The 14,917-nt window shown below is 46.8% G+C and overlaps 1 non-coding gene across 1 annotated transcript; it reads right to left on the bottom strand.

Moving 5' to 3' along the window:
- Window positions 1-5,691: 5,691 nt before the first annotated feature.
- On the bottom strand, window positions 5,692-5,764 carry TRNAT-CGU. The gene has a single exon. It is a non-coding gene; the product is annotated as a tRNA-Thr (tRNA).
- Between the last annotated feature and the right edge of the window lie 9,153 nt (window positions 5,765-14,917).

Genomic DNA, 14,917 nt, shown 5'->3' with positions numbered 1-14,917 from the left:
CCTCCCACCCCCCCACCTCCCTCCAACCTGCATCCCCCACCCCCCTCCTCCGCTTGCTTGGTTCCTGGCAGATACTTTGCCTCTGCAACGTCCTGCCCACCCATGACCCCTGTCCCCTCCCTGGGGCCTTTAATCATAAAAGCCCCTTGTGCGCATTTGTCTGCTGGCTTCTTCGTTTGATTTGGGCCAACAGAAATGGCAGTCGTTAAAGTAGGTGTACACATAAGATACGAAGCCTTTAGGCTTTTATGGAATACTTCCTGTTCAGTAGGAGGAGAAGTGTTTAAAAAGGAGACTAGCCTGCGCATTTTTCCTGAGCACACACTGCATAACAGCCAGGCCTGAGAGTACTAGACCGGCGACCAGGTTCCTCCTTCCAGACACACGAACAGCGGGGGAGAGGAGAGACCATCGCTGGACGGATATGATTCCACGTGGGTCACACCTGAACACGAGCGATGAGAAGCAACCCTAGGTCTTCGGTAGGTGACCCCCAACCGGAGACGTTCTTCCCACCCCCCACTGCAGGGTCCTGAAGAGGGACCGAGTCACAGTTGGCCTGAATCTCTAGAGGCCATCCCGTCGGAACAGCCGCAGGCCGCAGGCCCTGCTCTAAGGCCAGGTGGAGATCCCAGGGCAGTGGCCACGGTGCTGCGTCCCAGGCCTGGAGCTAGGTAAGAACCAGGAACTTGGGAATCCCTGTTTTTAAGAGGTGGAAACTTACAAGCCTCACGGTGTCCCCGGATGTTCACTGATTTTCATCAGAGAAGGCAAGTCTGTGACATAACACAGGCCTTAAAGCATAAAGTCATGTGCATGCGGGAAAAGTGGAAAGCTAAATGCTTGGGATAGTTAATGGTAATAATAGTAAAAATAATAAGAACCATCTTCTGATCTCTACCTTCTCTTCGTGGAAGGCTGGCCTGTCTGGACTATACGAGGGAGCAGAATGAGACAGGACACGGAGGTTGGAGGATCTGTCTCCAACTCCTTCCTGGGGGTCAACTCAGCCTAGCTCATCAAAGTGGACCCTTCCTTCATCTCCTCGCTGCCTCGCCTCAGGCCCTGGGGCTGTTGACTACCTGACATCAGTGGCTGTCGTCTCTGTCCTTCCCCTCAAGCCGCCCACACCCAGTCAAAGAGCCTCTTTATGAAATCCTTCTAAAAATCTCCCATTGTGAAGATACCCGCCCCCTGACCTCCTGGTTGATAGAAACCCGATCCAATGGACAGTGTCATGAAGACTGGCAGCAGTTTGGGAGGCAGCGTATAGGATTATGTTTTGAATGGGGGGAGCAATAACATGGAGGTAAGCATTATTGTTGTAATTGATGGGGTTCAGAACACACTCCCCCAAAATATGGCAAGTTGGCAAATTAAATATTTTAAGCAGAAAGAGCTTGAGAAAATGTGAGAAGCAGGAAGGTCACTCTGACCCGCAGGTTATAAAACTCCTGTGTGAGAGGTGCCCTGAGGAAAACTGCATCCTTATCTCCAAAGACAAAGGGGCCCTGGGAAGAATCCAAACAGTTTCTCCCAGTTTACAAGACTTACCTTGTTCCTTTCCGGATGTCAGGGGTCTACGGGTCTACACGACCGTCCATTCTTCATCAAGCTCGGCATAAAAATCCTCAGGCTTACCCATGTCCTCAGGTCGCCATTCCTTCTGAGGCTCCCGGGGCCCGTAACCCTTATGTCAGACACACTTGTGTGCTTTCCCCCCGGGTATCTGCCTTTGTTTAATTTTGAGACCCAGCCAGGGGCCCTATGAGGGTCAAGGAAAACGTGATTCGACGGCGAGTGACCGGTGAACAGTGAGTGTTATTTCACAGATCACTGAAGGTAGGGGTACTGATGGCCACCACCGGCCGGGGTTTGTTCGCAGCTAACGCCCCTGAACGCGCTCAGGATCTGGTCCTTCTGAGCCGTCGGCAGGTGTAGGGGGCTTAGGACGAAACGCAGAGGAAGGTTAACTTTCTCACCTCCTCCTCGGAACGGGAACAGAGCTCCTCTGATTTACTCAGATGCAGGTGAAACACGGAGCAGGGGTACCCGGGGCCCAGCAGAGGAGCAGCGGAACGGAGGCTTTCTAAGAGAGAGGCCTCCAGTCTCCCTGTGTCGCCAAAACGTGTCAGTCATTTCTCTGTAGCAGTGCTAACAAATAGTCTCATTTTGCAGCACAGTGTCATACCAGATCTTACACTTCTCACCCAACTTAACGCTCTTTCCTTTCCCAGCTCAGGCCTTTTAAGGATGTTGACACAGCACAAAGAATTCTGATTACTCTTCCTCCACATTCACGAAATGTTAGCTGCTTATCATATTTGCTTTATCATTTTCTCCATCTTGACATATCTGTATGAATGCGTGCATATGCAGATATAGCATAATCATTTTTTCTTTTAGAAACTATCTGAAAGGAAGCTGCAGACACAATTTTCCCTTTACCCATAAATATTTGAAACAGTGTATATTCCTTGGGAAAAAATAAACTCTCTTACGAACCACAACATAATTACACGAGAAAAGCAGAAACATTAAGCTTGATACACTCAAGGATCTTACCTACGATCTTATTTAAATTTATCCAGATTTAATAATGTCTTTTGAAGCAAAAAAAAAAAAGTATCTGTCCCAGGATTACGTGTGATGTTTCCTTGTCGTGCGATTTTAGTCCTTTTTAATTTAAACCACTCCTCCCTCTTCCTTGGTGTTTCATGAGCTTGCTAATTTTTAGGGGTCCAGGACAGTCATTCTGTGGCAGACACATGTGTTGGGTTTGGCTAATGTCTCCTCTTGTCTGTAAGTGACTCTTTCTTGGAGCTTCACGTCCACCTGTCACGATGTCAATCTGGTCATCACTGGTGATCTTAACTTTGGTCACTTGATCAAGATGGAGTCTCAAGTTTTTCAACCATGTCTTACTATTTTTCCTTTCAGCATGAATAAATGTCTTACTGCCCATTATTTTAGCATGTATTGATTAATTTTGCTTAAATCACTAACTGCCTATGGTTTTCAAATGGGAAGTTTCTAACTCTTAGATCTATTAGAGAATACTGTATTCCATTATAAGGAAAGGCTTTTTATTTCTTTCCATTTAAAAGACAGTTGTCCATACCACTGTAGTCTCATTCTGTGGATTTACATATTAATCAAAAAGTTATAAAGCTTGGGGTGCCTGAGTGGCTCAGTTGGTTGAGTGTCGGACTGTTGATTTCAGCTCTGGTCATGATCTCATGGTTTGTAGGATCAAGCACACACACACCACCACCCTGCTGGTCACACACTCTTTCTCTCTCAATAAATAAATTTTTTTTTAAAATTCTTTTTAATGTTTTATTTATTTCTAGGTGAGAGAGAGAGAGAGAGAGACAGCGTGAGCAGGGGAGGGTCAGAGAGAGAGGGAGTCACAGACTCTGAAACAGGCTTCAGGCTCTGAGCTGGCAGTCAGCACAGAGCCCGACGCGGGGCTCGAACCCACGAACCGCGAGATCATGACCTAAGCGAAAGTCGGACGCTTAACCGACTAAGCCACCCAGGCGCCCCAATAAATAAATATTTTTAAGTTATAAAGCTTTACATTGATTTTTAAAAATTAATTCTCAAATAGATTCAGATTTAGTGAGCGGACATTTCTCCAAAGTCTATTCTTTTGGCTTCATCATCTTTCACACTTTGTCATACCTTGACCATGCATGATGTTACAAATTTTATCTTGCAGTTTCCTGGGCCTTGATCCTGGCTACACACACACACACACACACACACACACACACACACACACCAGTGGAAGCCATTGACTTATATAACCCAAAACGAGGGCAAACATTCGCCTTGGGGACTAAGATGCAATGCTCACAATTGTCTGCTTCATACACACAGAGGCCAAAGGGAATTCATATGAAAATAGAAAAATTCAGTCTTTCTTTTGGATTGTTGGGGGTCTCGTTCCACCAGAGATCTGTTGTTGGGAGGCACACTTCATTTCTCTCTAGTTCTGTGCCAAGTGAGACAGGGAGACAGCTTGGAGTTTCAGGATCACAATTAGAAGCCGTGTTTTCTGTCTTTTCCTTATTCTGGGAAGTAGTCTTTCCCGTCACCCTCCACTCTTCTTTCCATCCCTTTCCTCTGCTCTGCCGAATCTGGCCTTCAGGACATGAGCAGAGCTCTCCATCCTTTCCCTCTGCTCCCCCAGACCCGGCCTTCAGGACAGGACCTGAGCGCTCTGAGGCCCAGCTGCAAAGTGCAGCTTTCTGTTTACAAAGCAGCTCTGGAACAGAGGCTATTTCTGAATCGGGAAAGAAACGCACTGGCGTATTACTTTTGATGGAGGAATTAAAGATCATTAATAGTGCTTGTTATATTTAGCAAAAAAGGTTTACTTTTTCCCCTAAATTGCTGAATAATAGTTTCCTTAGGACCGATAACTATGGACACAGAACTTCCTATCTACTACCAAGAAGTGCTGTTTTAGTAAGAAAGAGAGACAAAAAAGTCATCATTTAGTGGACCTTATACATATGCTATAATAAAGGTATACAAGTGGTATTAGAAAAAGCAATGCTCACCTAGATTGAGGGTAAAGCGACCCAGGAGCCGAATCCTGAATGATGGGGAGGACTTTGCCCGAACAAGGGTTGGGGGTGTATTTTGAGCAGAGAGAGTAGGGTCCACAAAGTCACAAACAACTAACGAACCCTGGAGACTCTGAGGAACAGCCAGTCCTTAGCTGGAAGCAGCAGAAAGCTGACTGATTTTAATGGGAATGAATCAGATGTGTCTTCTACAGCCGATAGCACACTTTCCAAACACCTTGCAATGGGAGGTGTGCTCGGTTGTTTCAAGAATCCAAAGTACTTTTTGGAGAAACGTATTTGTGGCTTATAGGTATTGCTATATTATTAATTATTTAATACGAATGTGGTATAGGGAAATTCCATCATTTGAATCTCTCATGTGGATTTTGATTTTAGCAACATATGTAAGCCATTCAGATGACGGGGGCGGCCAATTCCAATTATGAGATAACAAAATGAGGCCAGAAGGAAGAGTCACACAGATTTGGTAGAGTCTTTATTGGGGCTGAGTTGCTGTCTTTGTTCTTCTGGATTCGCCGACCTTGGCTTCTTGACCTTCGGAGCATGTTTATACCTCCTAAGGTACTAGCAAAGTCACCACACTCTGGGTCCAGTCTTCATAAAGCTGGGCTTCACTCAACAAACCTTTTCGAGCACAAACTAGGGCCCCACTTTGCCAGCCTCTGAGATGCAGCGGTCAATCAGATGTGACTCCGTCAGCGGGGGAGTTTAGCGTCCCCTAGTAAGTGCAATAAGCTTGATGATTATAATACAATTCCTGTAGGCCTCCAGCGGCGACGAGCCGGGACCCAAGGGTGGGATTGAAGCTCCGTACACACTACCCGGCCGGCTCCTATTGGCAGTAGTGACACTGGTGGCGCCTCACGTTTTTCTGCTCCTGAATTTCAGGTGTTATCAACAATGCAGTAGCTGCATTTCTATTATTAGCAGGAACTCCCTTCAGTTTTAGAATTTCCTCCTTTTGTTTGCAGCAATTTTCTGAGAGTACAGAACATAGATTGTCAGTTCATTTCTAGTTTTTGATTCCGCTGTCCAGGAAGATTTCTTTTGAAATCATCTACCAAGGATGGAAAAAGCTTTCAGAGAGTGGAGGCCCCAGTGAGATTCGAACTCACGACCCCTGGTTTACGAGACCAGTGCTCTAACCCCTGAGCTACGGAGCCCCGTTGACGAGCCATTTAACTCCTTCTCCTAAGACTGATTATATAGTCAAATGTTTGGGTTCCTGTTTTTTGTTAAGCGTTTGGAAATTTGATGTTGCACCCTCATTCCCTTTCCGACTTTCTGCGCGACAGTTTTCACATCAGAGAGGCTGTTTGGGGACTGGAACCGGACCGGCAGCACCTCAAAGTAAGGAGGCGGGGGTCAGGAAGGAACCCCTCCCCGCCCCGAAGCCGCGGGCCTCCGACCCAAGCCCGCAGCAGGTGCGCCCGGCGCAAGCAAGGACCGCTTCCCTCTGGACGCTCGCGGCTCGGTCACTGGCTTTCACAGAGACAGGTGCATCTTCATGACAAACCCAAACCGAGAACACCTTGACTGCACTCATTAAAACGACCCAGAAAAACAAGATTCAGGGGTTGGGAAGAAGGAGGTGGTCTCTGCGCGTTCGCGCGAGACTCTGGAATCGGCGCTCCACGCTGCAGGGGAGAGGCTGTGCGAGCCATGCAAGCAGGGCCGGGCGGCCAGCCCTGCAGAGGGACCCACGGGGTGGGACAACCACGGCCACGCGCAGGCGCAGCACCGCCTGTGTGCCCTGGGGGCGCGTCACCAACGCCCACGCTAGGAAACCGACGCAAAGGGATGGGCGTATCCGTGAAGGTGAGAGTGCGGGCAGCGGAGGGGGTTCGCTGTTACCACTCGCTCCGGGCGCCTTGCAGAACCTCCTGGGACTGAAGATCCGCCTCCGGCCTCCAGAGGAGCCAGTGTGTTCAAATTCACCAAAGGCCTCACCTTGCCTGCGCTTAAGGCCCTGTCGACCGAAGCTCCTCGTCATCGCCCGAGTATCCAGGCCCCAGGGGGGGCAGACGGTCCCAGCCAGCGATTTGCAGGTTTTTTCTGATTCCATCCAGTATTTATGTACAGCTCTCACTTCCTGCTTCTAGCACCCAAACACACGTGTAACGTCGATGAATCAAACACAGGCCTGTTAAGTTCACAGAAATCACCTGAACTTCTTTTGGGGAGGGGGTATTTTTTAATGATCTTAAGTTCCCTCAGTGCGCACTCTGCCTCCTCTGGCTTCAGAGACAAAGGCCTGTACGCATTCGTTCGACTCCGCATTTACTCACAGGGGGGCCTCCGGGCTGCATTCTGTGAAAGACCCTTGCCTTTTCCCGAGTTCCCAGTAGTTAGCGCGGCATGCGTGCAAATCTCCACCGCACAGGGCCTGTGGGACAGACTCCTCACCTGCAAATGCAGTCATATTGCGAGTGTTTTTGCAGCTCTGCGAGGGCCTGCAAAAACCCACAGTTCTAGAAGGGACGAGCCCAGATAAGCGCTCTTTCTCCCAGCCTGAGTCTCCGGAAGTCAGCAGAACCTTGCGTGGAACTCACATGAAAGACATCAGGGGCAGGAACTCAGAACTGACTCCGGTCTACTCGTTAAGAAGGGGGCGTAGTCAGAAACGGAGAAAGGAAGAAGAGAATACAGTTGGGAGGGAGATAGGAAGGAGGGCGAAAAGGAGAAAACAGACATCTGCCGCCATCAAGTCCCCAAATTGTTGGCCATATTCCCGAAAGTGCCCCGACCTGCCCTCTCCCAGGCCCGGGTCTCCAGCTGGGACTCAATGTCGGCCCGCGTTCCACTTGCTAACACCGCACTGAGGCACTAAATATCCACGCAGGACCTCACGTGGTGCTTACAGATTTTTAGAAGAAAACCATATTTAATATGGGAAAGGCCATAAAATGCCAGTAAGTGAAAACAGCCGAGTACGAAACGACATGTTATGATCACAGTTTTATTCTAAACACCTTGCTCAGAAAATCTTGGAAGGAAATCAACAGAGTGGTGAGTCTCTGTTGACTTTTGAACTGATGTTTAAAGCCTTCTACAGTTAGGTTGTGATGCTTGTTCAATTATAAAAATGACAAGATACTAGAGTAATATTTCCCTGTGTTTGGCTTAGCCTGTCTTACGGTAACTGTGATTTGAGGAGCTAAATGATTCAGGAACTCCATAAATGTAGGACCCGGCCCTTTGACTCTGTGATACCAACCTAGAGAATTAACTTTCCCTACTGTTGTTAAACATGTTCTCCTCCTTCTAATGTGGGAAATCTTGGCCTAACTGGAATTTGTTTTTTTGTAAGTTTTTTCCTTTTTGTTTTGTTTTGTTTTTTGAGAGAGAGCGAGAAAGAGCATGAGCAGGGGAGGGGCAGAGAGGGAGAGAGAGAATTCCAAGGAGGCTCTGCACTGTCAGCACATAGCCGGACATGGGGCTCAAACTCATGAACCGTGAGATCATGACCTGAGCCAAAACCAAGAGTCAGATACTTAAGGCTCTGAGCCACCCAGGTGCCCCTAGAATTTGTTTTAACAAGTGTTTTCAGAGCAACCATCGGATTGATCTCCAAATTTAGAGTTAGGTTCAAGAGGGGAAATTCGGGGCCTCTACTTCTCTCTGGCCACCTCTCATCTGCCAGGACCTTCCACTGGATCGAAATAGGAATTGGGGGAGTGGGCAGAAGAGCCCATCTGATCCAGCCTTCTGGGACGGGAAAGCAGGGCAGAGAACAGGTCTGGGGGGGCAAGTGAAGAATGGTCTGCACCCTGACATAACTGCGGTGATAGGGCTCGGGGAGGGTTGGTCAAGTCACGAGCTTCTGTCTTGTATAGACCGTGGTTAATAGGGTAGGTTGAAGCTTGAGCAGCTGATAAGTAGTATTTACATCTAAACAGTTTGAATGAGCTCGAATTGGGAGTACAGCCTTGCTGTAGGTCGCCCGCTTCCTGCCACGGAGTGAGGAAGAAGGCGTGAGGTCTAGGTCCCTTCTCACGGACGCAGCCCAGGGAGACTGGTAGGTGAAAGGCAGCTCTTCTGTTAAATAAGGCTGGTTCTGGAGACGATGTTGTGGGGTGTCTGGCTTCATTCCAAACACCAGCTCAGGCTGCAATGCGGTATCTCCTGGCTCTGACAGCCCTGCTCTAGGCCTAATCGGGTCTGTTTCTCTCGGGGACCCTGTGAGCTACGTAAATAATGTTTTGGAGATCTCATTCTGATTATGCCAGTGGAATGGATTCTCTTTTTTAAATGCACGATCCTGCCTCACATCTGAGTGTTGGAATGCTCCCTAATACAGGGGTGTGCAAAGTTGCCAGTCAGGAAACATCACTGTCCACAGAGAGGTAAGCTCCTTCCAGATGTAATTAAATGCAGTCCCACCTTCCCTGAGGAATTGTCACCACAAGCCATCAATCACAGAATTAAACAAGATGCCCACTGATGTAACTGATTTACTTCCGGCATCAGCTCCCTCTCTTGGAACACAGCGGACTGGTGGTAAACATTTATGGACAGCGCTGCTCTACCGACCATACTCTGAGGGGCTGTGCTCGGTTTGATGTCCTTATTGTCACTTGCCCTCAACAGGGCTGACAGTATCCACACGCCTTTGTCTGACCTTGGCCTGATGGGCAGTGGGCTAGTTCCACTGGACTGAGAGCTCACACACAAGGCGGAGAGAAGGTCCTGATTTTGTAGCAGCTCCTTTGCAGGCAGGCACCTGGCCAACGGGACTCAACTGGATCCAGGACACCTCTCCTTACAACTAAGAGCCAGTGTGGCTTCTGGTGGCCTTACTACTGGGTAAGATGTAGTGAAGCAAATGCTTTTGCCTCCTCTTTTCTGGGATGAAAAGGAGGCAGCAGGAGCCAGGAAGGTATACACACACTTCTAGCTAAGCATAAATAACCGAAACTGGGTCCCAAAAGCCATGGGAGAGAAGGTCATGGGCAAGAACATCAGGGATTCCATAAAAGAGACACTCTGTTCTAGTTCTGGGAAGAGACAGAACAGAAGGACACCTTTGGTCCACCGAGCCCACCTGTATGGGGAATGTGGACGTAGATTTATCACTCTCTCGAGTAGAGAGAAGGACTAAAGCACACCCCAGTGTGGAGAAGGGAAGCAATGTGCCTACATCTCTGCCTTGCACAAACCTGTACGCCCCAGATCCACCCCCTGCCCCACCCCAGGTCAGGCTTGTCTGCAAGCAGCAGCTAATCTAGAATAGAGAGAAATGGCAAGCCCGAGAAGCCTGGAGTTGGTTCACTCCTCTGATTGGACATGAACAACACCAATCACTTCTCGGCCTTTTGGCTAAGATCAAGTGTAGGACATGAACAACAAATAACAAAAGAAACAGAAGCTCCAGCCTTGTCCCCCAGAAGAACAACAAGGAACCGGGGTTCCCAGTGCACTCCGAATACAGACCACAGAACAGCGATTAGAGCAAGAGTTGGCAAGTTCTTCCTATAAAGGGCCAGATGGTCAACATCTCAGGCCTTGCGGGCTATAGTCTCTGTCACAACTACTCAGCTCCAGATTGAAGCTCAAAACTCGTCACAGATAAGTAATACATAAGCGAGTAAGCATGGCTGTGTTCTTCCAGCAATTTACTTATGACACTGAAATTAGAATTTCATATAATCTTCACAGGTCATGAAAGATTCTCTTGATATTTCCAACCATTCTGAAATGTACATTTCAGCTCTCAGGCCGTGCACACATGGCCCGCGGGGTGTGGTTTGCTGACCCCGGAACAGAATCCAATAGAGAATGTCAAATACAAGTGAATACACACTCTCAAAGTCTGGTTTGCAGTGTGAGTGTGGGAGCCCAACAGTGACCACAAGAAAGCGTGGTTAGCGACGTGGGGATGTGCCTGCACACGGGGCTCCCTGCCTGGGCAGATCATGCCTGCAAACAGGATGCTCTGCCAGGAGGCCTGCACACAATATCCAAGTTTAATGGTCCGCTCGCATATGAGGGAACATGCCCTCCTTAGAAGTAAGGAGAAGGCTGGAGTTGTGGGCAGGCCTCTTAGTAAACATGTTGTGGTCGCTTCCTCCCTTTGCTCCCCCCTGTCCTTGGAATGTGTTTGGCTACTTGCCCTTAATTGGTAAAGGAATGCATCTTGTAGATTTCAGTTTGTATCCAGTTACCGGGGTATAAAATAAACCGCAAGAGGGGCTTGCGTAGAATTGTTCCTCCGGCCGGAGTTGTGTCTGTGTCTGTCTTTTGTGTGTGTCTTGTCCTCTGTGTCATTTCGTCCGCAACATCTGGCGCCCAAACGCGGGGCAGAGGGCGAACGAAACCGAAAGGGTGAGTACCCCTCGGGGATTGTAGGTCCAAGGCAGGGGAACTTTCGGGAAAATTATGGGGAATTCCCCATCAGCAAAGGCACAATACATGGAGCTAGTCAAAGGACTTCTCCACTCCATCGGGGTGAAGGTATCTAGTCGCCGTTTATCTGAGTTATTTCGCCTTGTGGAGCAGCATTGTTATGGGTTTAAGTGCCAACCCAAAGTACAATTAAACTTAAAGGAATGGAAATTAATACAGAAGGAATTACGGCAACAGCATCAGAAGGGTAACATAATCCCTTTGAAATTGTGGACTCTATGTAGTGCTATCACTCAAGCACTTGCATTGCATTCTGCAATTAAGGAGTTGGTGGGAAGAGGAAGCCCGAAAGCAGGCTCAAATTAATGAGGGACAGAACCCTCCTGGTCCTCTGGAGGATAAATTGATGGGAGAGAGATAATTTCGAGCCTTAAGAGAACAGGCTCAATTTTCCGACCAGGATTTACAGCAGGTGCGCCAGGTATTTCTTAGGGCTTGGCGCCGTGTTGTACCTACTGGCCACGCTCAGCCTTCTTTTACAAAAACTTTACAAGGACCCAATGAACCCTATACTGATTTTCTTGCTAGATTGCGGGTGGCTGTTGAGCGGGATGTTGGACGTGATGAAATCTCGGAGATACTTTTGCAGACACTTGCTTTTGAAAATGCAAACTCGGAATGTAAACGTGTTTTGGGCCCTTTAAAAGGGCAGGGAGCTTCTATAGCTGAATATATTAGAGCTTGTTCGGGAGTGGGAGGAACTGAACATAATGCTGCTGTTTTTGCTACTGCTTTGGCTCAGGCTATGAAGCCCTCCAAGGGCGGAAATTGTTAAAACAATGCTGGGGACTCAATTGGCTGCGCCTCCCACTCCTCAAGTAACCCCTTTGTTTTCCAACAACCCTTAGAGATGACTGCTACATCAGGAATAGCTAAACCTTTAATGGTGTCAGATTTACTCTCTGCAACCTCAGGGAGTGCGGCTGCTGATTTACCTCTCGCTGAAAATGTTCTTTTGTCTCAGGGAGGTGGCATTTATAAATTAAGAACAAACATTTTTGGCCCATTGCCTAAAGGCACCTTTGGCTTAATATTGGGCCGCAGCAGCGCAGTTTTAAGAGGCCTAACCATAATTCCTGGAGTTATAGACTCTGATTTTGTTGGAGAAATTTTAATCATGGTTTCTACTTCTATTACACTTTCACTATTGGCTGGAGAACGTATAGCACAAATACTTATCTTCTCTCTCCCATGGGGGCTTCTGTAACCATTCCGTCGGAAAACTAGTGGCCACTGCTCAAGTTCCTTGAGCACTCCCATTTTTGTTATTAAGAAAAAATGAGGTAAATCAACTTATCATCTGGATCCTTAAATGCACATGTGCTTCTGTCTGGGGGATTAAATGAAAAGCTGGACACAGCTATTTCCCTCCCCCAGGGCACCCCGAAACGTCGGTTGGCCCTTCAGCAAACTCATAAACCTGTTTTGTGGCCACTTCTGTATCTGTTTTGTCCTGTTTGTCATTGTCATTGTTAGTCTTATCTGTAGAATTTCTGTGAGAGGGAATATAGTAACCTCTAGTATATATATAGATGTGAATATGCAATTCGGTCTGGCTTGCCTGCTGGGTTTGATTCTGTGGCTCCACGGGTGGGCACCCTTAAGGTCCCAAAAAGCCTATGGAGTCTGACTGTGCCTGTCTGCGATTTTGTGGTAAACGGCATACAGTCTATGGTGGCATCGGAATAGTTTCCAAAGCTGAGACCCCTACAGCTAAGCATCCCTTAAGTTCTTTTGGGACACGACCAAACTGACATCTGACTGGTCTCCTCATTAGAGAGGGCACCCCCAACCCTTTGTCTGTCTTTGTGACATTGCCTCACTAAAAGAGTGCCCAACCAATATCTGGAAAAACCTCATAAAGGAGACCTTATTGGTCTGGCTGAAATAAATTTAGACTGAAGGGGATGCTAACTCTCTCCTGTTCTCTGTTCCTCTTTCTAGTAAATGTTGAGGGCTTCTCACTCATTCTTTTCCCAGATTAATGGCTATAATTGAAGCCAACTGTGGCTGGTTTACCTCGGGACGGGGACTTTAAGGAATAATCCCAAGCAGCTGCCGAAAGTCCTTTTGTTTTGGGGAAGTTCCTTGTCTTCTCCAGACTGATATAGACTGCCTAACAAACCTTAAGTCTTCTCCTCTGTCTAAGCTCACAAAATTTAAAACTGCTAATTCTCTTTCTCTGCCTCCTGCTGTCAACTTGCCTCTTCTGCCTTCCCCATACGTTTTGCTCTGTGCAGCCTGCTGAGCTGTGGGCGATTTACTTAGTTTTGCAAGACTTTCCCCAACTCCCTGTTAATATTGTTTCAGATTCTCTGTATGCTGTTCTCTCTTGTTTGCAGGTTCCTCAGGTTTCACTGCCTATAACTCTTAAAACAGATATTGACAAATTGTTTTATCAGGTACAACGATCACTTCTGCAGCATTCAGAATTAATTTTCTTTACCCATATCCGTGCACATTCCGCCCTTCCTGCACCCTTGTCATTCGGGAATACTATAATTGATGCATTACTTTATCCTATAGAAGCAGCAAAACAAGAGCATTGTTTGCAACATACTAACTCTACAGGATTAAAAAAATCTTATGCTATTACTCGAAAACAAGCTCAAAATATTGTTCGCTCTTGTTCTATTTGTGCACCTTTTACCTTACCATTTACCCCACCAGGTGTCAACATAAGAGGATTGCAAGCAAATCAGGTATGGCAAATGGATGTGATTTTCATTTCATCTTTTGGACAACAAAAATGCGTCCATCATACTGTAGATCCATGCACACATTTCCAATGGGCTACTGCATTACATTCTGAAAAGGCTGACGCTGTTATTACTCATTTATTATCTTGTTGTGCAGTTATGGGGGTCCCAATTGAATTGAAAACTGATAATGCACCCGCCTACTAATCTACAAAATTAGCTCATTTTTTATCCCAATATCATGTAATTCATACTTTTGGTATCCCTTATAATAGTCAAGGACAAGCTATTATTGAAAGGGCTAATCATACTTTACGTGAGTATGTTGAAAAAATAAAAAAGGGGGAACAGGAGAGATTTATGAAACCAAAAGACATCTTGAATAAAACCTTACTAACTTTAAATTTTCTGAATATTTGGAGCAAAGAAAATCTATCAGCAGCAGAATTGCATTTTCGAAGGAAAGAGGAGGATAAGATGGCTGTGGTTACCTGTCAGGTAATGTACGCGCAAGCGATAGAATATACTTATTGGGCTTATGTTCCTAATCCTCCTCTTGTGAGAGCTGTCTCTTGGGGTGAACCTGAAGTACAGGTATGCACCAATGAAACTGCATTCTTCCCACCACCCGCGTGTGGAGGAATTAAGCATTTGCATCATCATAATAATCAATATAACATAAGTAATGATACTGTTGCAGTGGAGGGTCTCCCCTTGTGCATCGGAGGACATCCCTTTTGCCTCTCTACAAGAAAGCATAATCATTACTCTTATAATACCTGGGGGGGGTAACATATAATTACCATCCTGCTGTCTTTACTGTGCTTGTTTCCACCAGGGGATTCAACACCTCTACGACGCCGATGAGTCACCATCCTGATACCTTTATACCATTATGCCCTTCTAATTTTTTTTTATTCCTTCTCTAGAATCTTTGGAATGGGAAAGATGCCGAGGTCATCGGCCTTTTAAGGTCATGAATTATTCTGGATTTGTTATTGTAGATTGGAGCCCTGATCATGGTCAAATTTTGGAAAAATGGTCTAACAAAACTTTCAAATGGCATCGAATTAATGGTACTTTAATGAGTAACGGTAATGAAACCGTAAAATGGCAGCAGTTTGCACTCGTTCCCCCTCAGTTGCAATTGTTAGGGTATCCCCACTTTCAAGGGAATATTTGGAAATTATGGGCAGTTTCAGGGGATCTCAC

This window comes from Hyaena hyaena, unplaced genomic scaffold (assembly GCF_003009895.1).
Source record: "Hyaena hyaena isolate Hyena2069 unplaced genomic scaffold, ASM300989v1 scaffold_1367, whole genome shotgun sequence".
Classification (NCBI taxonomy): domain Eukaryota; kingdom Metazoa; phylum Chordata; class Mammalia; order Carnivora; family Hyaenidae; genus Hyaena; species Hyaena hyaena.
This window is presented reverse-complemented; position numbering and strand designations above follow the sequence as displayed.